The sequence below is a fragment of the Solanum stenotomum genome, chromosome 2 (genome assembly GCF_019186545.1).
Source record: "Solanum stenotomum isolate F172 chromosome 2, ASM1918654v1, whole genome shotgun sequence".
NCBI lineage: Eukaryota > Viridiplantae > Streptophyta > Magnoliopsida > Solanales > Solanaceae > Solanum > Solanum stenotomum.
Window position 1 is genome coordinate 12,112,956 of NC_064283.1, and position 10,847 is coordinate 12,123,802.

The 10,847-nt window shown below is 31.2% G+C and overlaps 1 pseudogene; it reads right to left on the bottom strand.

The window, feature by feature from the left end:
* Positions 1-5,791: 5,791 nt before the first annotated feature.
* LOC125855694 (uncharacterized) lies at positions 5,792-6,842 on the bottom strand (annotated as a pseudogene).
* Positions 6,843-10,847: the final 4,005 nt, after the last annotated feature.

Sequence of the window (10,847 nt, forward strand, 5' to 3'; positions counted from 1 at the left end):
AGTATTACAAATCATACAATAAGAATTAACAATTTAAAATTTTAAAAGACTTTAGTGCTTTATACTTATTCTATTTTTGGACAAAAGTATCCTCCCAATATGCATATTTTTTTAAACAAAAAGTGAGACCCATTATTGATGTATTCAAGGATGCTTTGCTAATTTTCCTATGATGAATTCGTTTTGTTTGTTGTTTAACTTTTTTTTTTTAAATAATTGTATAAAATATTATAAATCACAATAATTATTTACTTAAATATTCAAAAGATATAAAAATATGTAAAAAAATCTGATTAACTCTTCAAATTTTATCGGTGACACATAAATTGGACAAATGAAATAATATATATTATTTGAAAATTACTTAGAAGTATAATAATTTACAGTAATTAACAATAGAATATTTTAAAGACAAAAAAAATTGATTGAATCTCGAAATTTTATTAGTACCACATAAATTGAGAAAGAAGAAATAACCTTTATTATTTCAAAATTGCGTAAAAGATATTACAAATCATACAACAATAATTAGCAATTTAGAATGTTAAAAGACATAAAATTTTTTTTACCATAGTTAATAATAATTAAAAATTTAAACTATTATAAATTAATATTAAAGTTTGATTAACTCTTTACTTTTGTCTTTGTCACATAAATTAAAACAAAAAATGATACATATTGGACCCGTGCTAGCACGGGCTCAGATGTCTAGTAAATATATAAATGTGATCATCACCTTGTAGAACAAGTGACACAAGAATCATTCTCTAATCAAAGAATCTTACTATCATTTTGATTTTGCTCAATTAATTTACGTTAGATACAATTTATCCACACAAATCATCCGGCTCAAGACAACCCAACTTATATTGATCTTTATATTCCAACTTCTTAATTATTAATGGTCTTTACTTTAAGTTTATTATTTTGTCACATCTGACCAATTTAGTCCTCTTATCCATAACACCTCTCTTACAAGTTCAACATTATCGCTTGGAGGGTAAACACTAAATCTTTACGCCACATAATGTAAAATTTATGTTGTTCTTAATTAGTCTTTTTCATTTTCTCAACCTCTGGATGGATAAGATTAGTCTCAAGATCTCAGTGTCGACTACTTCAAACAATTGATAAGCAATCTACATCGTCATTCATAAAGAACTTTAAATGGAGTTGTATTAATATTGGAATGATGACTGTTTTTATAGACAAACTTTATCAGGAATAAATGATCATCCTAATTACCTTTAAAATTCACAATGTATGCTCTCAGCATGTCTTCGAGTATTTGAATGATGTGCTCGACTTGATCATCTATTTGTAGATGAAATGAACGTTAAGGTTCATATCACGCTCGGCTTGCCTATTGATTAAATATTTATGATTATATGCTATTACAAAATTTTCAAATATGCAAATTCTGTAAGGAGTTATTGGTCTAAAAAATCAACAATAATAGTAATCAAATATTCTTAAATAGAATTCTATAATGTACAAATAATTTATCCACGTCGAATATAAATTATAAATAATGATTATTCTTTTACAAATATAAAATGATCAAGTTTTATTTTTTAAAAAATCACAATTTAAATCATATTATTTGTTTAAAATTGATATTTAAAATTAAACTTTAATTTTGTAGGAATACCTGAAATTAGATGACAAACCTATGATCAAACGACCCTTTAATATTCTAAAAAACGAACGAGACCTCAAAAGAAGAAAATTAATAGAAATCGAGTCATTGCCCAAACTGAATTGCAAACACTATATTATGTGATTCTTCAATCAGCGTCGTAGAAACATCAAAAATCTAAAAACTCTAAAATTCTATTCTTCTACAGAATTCTTTCTAAATTTAATTGTATCATGCCCTCAATGCTAAAACAATATGGTTCATGATTGTTGACATATTGTAGCAAGTCTTTATCTCTCGTTATCTACAAAAAAAAAAATGATAGAGACAAGAAAGGGTGAGATTAACTAAGATTACATGGTTACCTCTTAAAATTCAACATTGACATATTTTATATATAATTATTCTAATATGTTATTTTATAGAAAAAAATTGAAAAAATAGAAATGGAAATGATACTACCTTTGATACTATATTAATTTGTTTTATGTTGGTTCTGAGTTTGTGTTCTATACTAATGATCTATGAGCTTGGAATTTAATTGAGTCACCAAATTAAATTAGTTAATTGGTCTTTTTTATATTAATATTACTGAAGATGTTGGATTGTAATTGGAGGTAATTCTAATTGATTTATAAAATTAAGTTTTAAAATATCACATTTCTTATTTGGTTAAAATGTGATATGAATCATGTCGCATACAATCTTGGATTTTAATAAATGATTGTGTCATTTCAATTACAATACATCAATCCTTTTTCGCATAGATTTATATAAATACACACGATTAAATCTAATATTTGAATTCTTTAGAAATGGGTGACATATAAAGAGTCACTACAATATTTTATGTTCTTTTTAAACTATCATGAAGAACTTGACTAGTATAATATATTAGACAAAAAATTGTTGATATACCCTTATACTAACAAAATAGTCTAAATATATCCCTTGTTATACTTTCGATCCAAATACACCCCTTATGTTATACTATTATTTCAAATATATCCTTCTCATTATACTTCAGCACAATCTTTAATTTTGACAAAGGGACAAGTGTCAAACTCAAAATCAAATAACTTTCCCCAATTTTAAGTACTCATTTTTTTTTTAGAAATTCATCCATTTAATTTTATCCGATCAATTTTCTTTTCTTTTCATCTTTTTCTCTTTTCAATATCCAAAGATTCAAAGTCTAAACTAAATCTTTGCAACTTCAAATTTTCTCAAAAATTTGGTGGACGAAAATATCTTTGATTTGTTGATTGTGTGAAGATCTAAATCTATATAACTTCAACTTTTCTTCAAAATAAACTGCTAACAAGATGAAAAACTTTGTAAATTTGAAATGTTAAGCTTATGATGTATGAGTTTACTCTGAAAATAACACTTTTAAATATTTTAAAATTTTGTATTTGATATTTAGTTACGTTTTAAAAAGAATTGAGACTTTCTTACGGAGGATTTTTAGTTTTGAATTCTTTGTTTTGTTAAGGTATATGATCTGAAATGTTATTCAATTTTCATTTGATTTTTCGAGTAAATTTTGATAATTGTCATGAATTTTATTTTTTATATTTTTGTTCGATAGGTACTATATTTAAAGAGATTTAGTTCAGATATTAGAAAGAATCAACAATACAAAAATTAGGTTGTAGAATTGAAAGTTCGGAATTTAACTCAAAATCTAATAATGAGGAGCTAAAATGTCGTCATTTTTATTGAAGATCTCTATATTTTTGAAGCTTTGAGTTTTCAAAGAGAAAAAAATAGTCAGATAAGATGAAACATGTGATTTTCAAGAAAAAAAATTTGTGCATTGAAAACTAAGGGCAAATCATTTGATTATGAGTTTGACATATTTTTCTCTGACAAAACTAAAGATAAATTTATACCAAAATATGTCGAGATTGGTATATTTAGATCAAAAATATATATTTTGAACCGAAAATATAATCATGGGTACATTTTGTAACACCCCAAAACTTCTAAGCAAAGATTTGAACCCTTCTCTGTATGTGTGTAGGCTTGAACCTGGCGATTTCTAATGTATATGCATGTGTTAAGGTTTATACCCATGTGTTGATATCGGATGTGGTTTAGGGTCATAAGATACCTCTAACACTAAGTTGAGTTCAAAACTTTCCTACATATTAAGTTTTTCCATGAGATCATATAAGTGCCAATTTGAAATGACTATAGCTCTTAACATATAAAGAGTTAGGTCGATCATGATCTATTAAATTAAGGGAAAAGGGTCAATATTCCCCTAAACTATTCGAAAATGTCTAGATATACCCCCGTCTAAAGTTTGGCTCTCTCGTGCCTTTGCCGTCCAACTTTTCGAATAGATATGCCCTTGTGGGCGTTAGTTGGTTTGCTGGAAATATCCAGCTCACTTTATATTTCTTTAAATGTCATATGGAATTGTCACGTCATTTTTACATTACCACATGACATTTATAAGGGAAATGGATCAATTATGGCCCTAAACTATTCAGAGCTCCTTTAAAACACCTATCCAACCCATAACAAATGGGTCAATTATGCACCTAATCCGACCCATAAATCAACCCCTCTTTTAAATAATCTATCCGACCCGTATCGTATCCCTTCTTCATTACCATCAAAATCACACGATTTTATTTCAAAGCTAGAGTTCTTGAGAGCCCTCATTGCCCCCATTGATTTCATTTTGAGAAGCTTGCACGACAATAAAAGAGTGTTCTAGTCATCTTCAGTCAACTTCCACCATTCAAGTTTTAAAAAAAAAGAGTCAGGACTCGAGTGTCTCAAGTCTGTCGACGGTGAAATGTCAATGTGGTATTGCAACGAGGATTTTCATGGCTGTCACTCCAACTAATGCTGGGAGACGCTTTTATAAGTGTTCTAAGCCTAATGTAAATTTATCATACAATTTCATTAATTTTCATATTTTTGGCGAGTATTGATTTCAAGTTCATAATTCTGCAGGGTTATAAATGTGATTATTGAAAATGGGTTGATGATCCGCTCCATCCTAGAGTTGCAAATCTCATCCACAATTTAAAGAAGGAAAACGATAGTCTTCATCGTGAAAAGAAAGGTTTGGAGACGAGGATAGTTGATCTTGAAAAGTATTTGGCATCTGAAATTGGAGAAAATTGTGAACGTCTAGATGAAATTATTATTCTCAAGAGTGAGGAGGTTGTTGTCGATAATGAATATGTTGTTGTCGATAAGTCTAAGAAAAAAGTTTATAAAATGTGGATTGTGATAGCTATGTTGTGGTGTTGTTTTGCAGCATTCATCACATTTTGGGTGATGAAATAGGAAGGGAAATATGAAGTTCTATCATTTTGTAATCTTTAACTTTGTAATGTTTAACTTAGAAAACGTTAAACATGTGTGATGTGGTTGATGACTTTTGAATTCGAGTAGTTCATGACTTAAATTCTAGTAGACGTTTTGGTTTATATGATCTGTTAAGTTTGTTGTGATCAGCTGATTGAATCTTTTATATCCAATTCCACTTCCAACACATTTTATTTCAGTACCAGTAAATTATTTGGATTCCATATTTGTGTACATTCCTCAAATTGTGAGAGTGCCTAAATGGAATTAAAGTCATCCTTTGGGCAATGATCATATTCTCCTCTGCTTTGAGTACAAACTACATTGTCACCTTATCAAATCAAAGTGAAAAGAATAGGCACAAAATTGTAACTCAAGACCAAATCAAAGTGAAAAGAATAGGCAGAAAATTGTAACTCAAGCCACCAGATTTCTTGAAGATAAACTACTGACTATTTTCATCAATAGTACTGCAATGGTGTCATAAATTCACAATGACAAATAAGGTAAACACAACCAAAAGAAGGCGTATTAAATTCACAATGACAACTAAGATAAACACAACCAAAAGAAGATGTCTGTAATGCCATTCTATGAAGGCATATGAAAGTTTCACCTAACTTAATACTCATCAGCAATATTATTTGTCAACAAACTGTGGTTAACCATGAGCATTAACACAAAAATTAACATAGAATATAAATTATGACGAGTCATCATCTAGAACAGGTTGTCCTCTCCCCTTAACCCCATCATCTTGATTCTTTTCTTTTTTGCTTGCATCTGCCCATGTCCAGCAGGGATAGCTTATTTTCCCTTTCATGTTGTTTTGACCGGAGAATAAGGCAGATTAGTTAGCACTGAGGCACCAGTGTGATCTCCATAAAATTGAATTTTTCTTGCACCAGTTGGAACAACTTTTGTCTTCAACTTCTCAGCCCTTAACTCTGATTCACAAATCACCATTGGTCTTAGAGCTGGGTCTTCTTTATCTTCAACATTAGGACCATATGGTTCAAACTCTTGTGTTGTAGCTTGTTGTCGGAAAGTAGACTCTTGTGTACCAACCTCAATTAGACATTAGCCTTTTGCCTTTTTTTGAATGTGCATTATTTTCAGTACACTTTTTTAATAATTTTTTTTTTATGTATTTAGGTTAATTAGCTTACAATAAAAACATGGAAAAACATGAAAAAACATGGAATATTGTAGCTTACCTTGTAACAACCCCTCATATTATGGTTTGGTTCACCACAGTTACTACATGTCTTTTGAGTGCCTTTTCTGGACTGAGACCATTCACCTTTTCTTTTTCTTGCTTCATTTGGTTCTCTATTCCTCTTCATTTTAGGTCTACCCAATTGTTTCACAACATCGAGGCAACATTGCACTTGAATGATCAACCTTCCAGAACTTCTGACCTCTTACATGCCGCATCTTGTTTTTATATGTTAGCATGTAAGCATCCTTGCTATACCACCAATGTATTTCAGTTATTGGATCTACTTTTTTGTGTGTCAATGCTTTGATGGCATGAGGGCAGGGAATACCTGATAAATCCTAAATTCTTCAAGTGCATTTTTTTTGCTCTAGATTGACAATGTGTCTATCTTCTCCTTCAGATACTTCATAGCCCCAATCTCCATTGAATTCCACCTTACAACCATGTGCTATGGCCCTGAAGTCAATGTACAACTTCATGCATTCTGGACTGAAATCAGCAACCCAAGTCCTCAACTTTTTTTTAATTTTTCCCTAGCAATCTCATCACTTGTACTCTTATGTCTTCTAACATCTTTATTATTGGCTTTTCTTTAGCCCCAAGAATCCATGCATTGAATGACTCAGTGAAGTTGTTATCAATCATCATGTTCTTACACTGAGTATCAAAATAATCTCTACAATATGCCTTTGGTGGATACTTTACCAAATCCCTTGCACCATCTTTTGATAATTTCCCAACTTATTCAACTAGTCCTTGAACTCTTCATCATATGAAACTCCAAGCACACCACCACATAAGCTTCCTCATTTGACCACTCCTTCATTTTCTGCACAAGTTACTCTCAGTATGTCTAGCACAATACCTATGTTAAGCTTTAGGCAACACTTCGTCAACAACATCTATCAATCCATGTAATAGTGAAATAAACAAATGAGAACATGAAATTTATGAGAATCTGATAGTTAAAAATAGTAAGTAAAAATTGAGAATGAATGTGTGTTAAAAACAGTAAGTAAAAGTGTTTTTGGGACTGTTAGAAAATGTTTAGGGGCATATTTGACTGTGTGTAACTCTAAAGAAATAGCTCCATAAAAACAATAAGTAAAAATTGAGAATCAATGTGTATTAAAAACAGTAAGTAAATATTGAGAATGAATGTGTATTAAAAACAGTAAGTAAAAATTGAGTTAAAAACATCATCATACCTTTTGCATATTTGAAATAAATGTGATTTTTGCACCATCTTTAAAGTCCAAAGACCCCTTCAATAGCTCAATGAACCAGCACCATGTCCTGCTTGTTTCTTTGTCCATTGTTGCCAATGCTAGTGGATGGAAACTGTTCATAGAATCTTGTCCTAGTGCAACCAACAACATACCCTTACATATACCTTTCAAGAATGTACCATCAAGTCCAATTAGTGGCCTCAAACTAGATTTCCAGCCTTTTTAGAGCATCAAAACACATGTACATCCTAAAAAAAATTATTTTTCCTTCAGCTAGGGCATCCTTCGAGATATTTATCAAAACATCACTTTCGGGATTAGATTGCTTAATCTCTTGTGCATAGGCCTCAAACTTGTTGTAGTCATTTATAAAACTACCCTCTAACTTCTCAAGAGCCATCCTCTTAGCCCTTTTAAGTTTGGATTGACACACATTCAATGTTAAGTCATTGTCAAGCTCTCCTCTCATACCTTTTACCTTATACTTGGGGGTTATTTTGAAGCTTTTTCTTGAAGTACTGAGCTAAAGTAGCTACATCAGCTCTAGGATTAAAAAAGGCCTCCTCATATGTGTGTTTATTGATGAAAGTCTTTATCTTAAACCCTTCAGTTTTGCCATCTCTTGAAATCAAACACCTAAAGGGACATCCCTCATCACAACCATACCTAGTTCTCTTTGTATCACCTTTGATTATAGTCAAAGTCCTTTTGTTAGCTACTGCATAATAATTCAGACCCTGTCTACCTTCTTTCATGTCCTTAAATGTCATATCAACTTGCAATTTCTTGAAATTTTCCAACCTATCACCTACTACTCTTCCCCTTTCCTTGCTAATAGCCTCCATCCACTCATAATCAATACATTCCTCACCCTTAGAAAGATCTCATTCATAATCAGAGCCAACACTGTGTTCACAATCTGTACCAACCTCAACATCAACAAAACATGATTCAGAATAGTGTGATATTTTGAGCAAAGATGTGAGCTCACCCTCCTCCACAACAAAGAAGTTAACGACTTTAAATTTCTCACATAATAGGCTATGGATGGCCCTAATTCCATCATCCCTATCTACTATATAATACTTTCCAGAGTGCCCAGTGACTAAAAATTGTTTAACCCGAGAATGCCCTAGCTTGGAAGTAAACTCATCACATATATATTTATGACTCAATAATTCAGGGTCAAAATTAAGCCAAGAGTGCACCAATTTCTTAGTGTAAACCAACCTAGGTGAAATGACCCAACTACCCCCGTAGTTGAACACAATTTCAACTTCATCAATCATCCTTCAAAAATACATGAAGGAAACAGTAAAATCAAAGGGACCACATCAAACCAAACACATTAAAAGCTAAAAAAATGTAATAAACTAAACCCTAAAAGACAAACATCATCTCGAGACCACCAAAATACAAACAAAACAAAGCTCACAAAGGCATAAAAGTACAACATTAAACAATACATTTCAAGTGATTTTGGTAGACACAAATCAAATACAACATATGCCTCACTAGGTCGACTTTATTTTGATAACCCTAACCTAACAAGAAAATGTAACAAAATCGAATGTATAATTTATTGAATATAGAAGACTTACCTTCAACTTGTAAATCTTCTAAGAACCCTAGCGTCACAATCTTCGTAAATCTTCTAAGAACCCTAGTGCCGCAAGCTTTTTTCGATGGAAATAGAGAAGTTAACAACAAATTAGGGCTTTCATAATGGGTTAAAAGGGATGGGTTTTGGGTCGGATATGATATATGAACGGGTTTTGATACGGGTTAGATAGGTTATTTTAAAGAGGAGTTGATTTATGGGTCGGATAAGTGTTTTAAAAGAGCTCTGAATAGTTTAGGGGCATAATTGATCCCTTTCCCTTTTAATATAAATGTCATGTGGTAATGTAAAAATGACTTGTCAATTCCATTTGGCATTTAAAGAAATGTGAAATGAGTTGGATATTTCCAGCAGACCAACTAACGCCCATAAGGGAATATCGATGCGAAAAGTTGGACAACGAGGGCACGAGTGAGCTAAACTTTAAACGGGGGGTATATCTAGATGTTTTCAAATAATTTAGGGGGAATATTTGACCCTTTTTATCTTAAATTAAAGGACTATGAGTCTTCTTTCCGACGACACCAAGTTCTATCATTGGAGTTTAGAATAGAAAGTTATGATTATTTTACTAGAACATGTCCGGACTGAGAAATTTCGATTTGGCGAATCGCCAAATAGTTTGGTGTAGCGCCGAATTGCATCACCCAAAATGGCCCAAAAACCTTTAGAAACTGTTAATTTTCACGATCCAAAGCCCCACTTTGGTGATCCATCAAATATTTTGGTGATGGAGACTCCAAATCATCATTAAAAGATCATTTTCTTTAATTTTTCTAGTCCTCTTACGTTCTTAAAGGGGCATTCTTTCCCTTTTACCCTTAATTAACTTTCCTAAGTCTATTTTATAACTTAATAACATCTTTATACGTACATATAGTAACTCTCAAAATCTCCAATTCTTCTTCTCCCAAAGATCAAGAATTTCCAGAAATGTTTTTATTCAATTTCGCAAGATCTAGAGGCTCCATGTTCAAGATTATCTTCAAGAATTCTTAGGTTTTCAATTAAGATTCTTCTTCAAATTTAATCTCCGAGAAATTCATAGAAGGATTTTTCAAACTCAAGTTATAAGATTCTAAGTCAAAAGTTTTCCCCCAATAATTCCTAATATTTAGGTATGTTGAACTTCAATGAGGAATTCCTTTCATCCCCATGTTCAAAACATCTCAATTTTCATGAATTTAAAATCATAATTAGGGTTATAAAACTCATATTCGAATTCATCATATTTATGACCTGAATTGCATGATTTCTTGAACATTTTGTTCATGATTATGTATTCTTGAATATATGCACTTCCTTTTTATACTTAGTAAGGTTTTTCATTGTCATTATATTAGTTCTTGACATGTTATTATTTATGATTTATGAATCTTATATTGAAAAACATCATTTTAGAATCTTTATGTTATTATGAAAGCTATTTTGAGAAATCACAAAATTTGCATGTTCAAGAAAATTATCATGATTTAAGCTATGAACATGATTTGGAAGATACGTTTTAGAAGAGATTTTAGTATATTATTTTAGAAAGAAAGATTTGAGCTTTGTCTCACATTTTATTTAGACAGGTAGATAGTTTACCTAAATATGAGCATACATATGAGTATATTGTTTTGAGAGGATTATGTAGCACCGAGAGAATATGGATTTAGAAAACCCAAGTCTCATAAATACGTGCCACCATAGGATTTGAGTATGCCGATTTGACGGTCAACTTCTTTAGCCATTTGAGGCTTAATTAGTAGATCCATATTAGTAACATTGGTAAGGTACATGGAACCCACCTAATTGGGACAT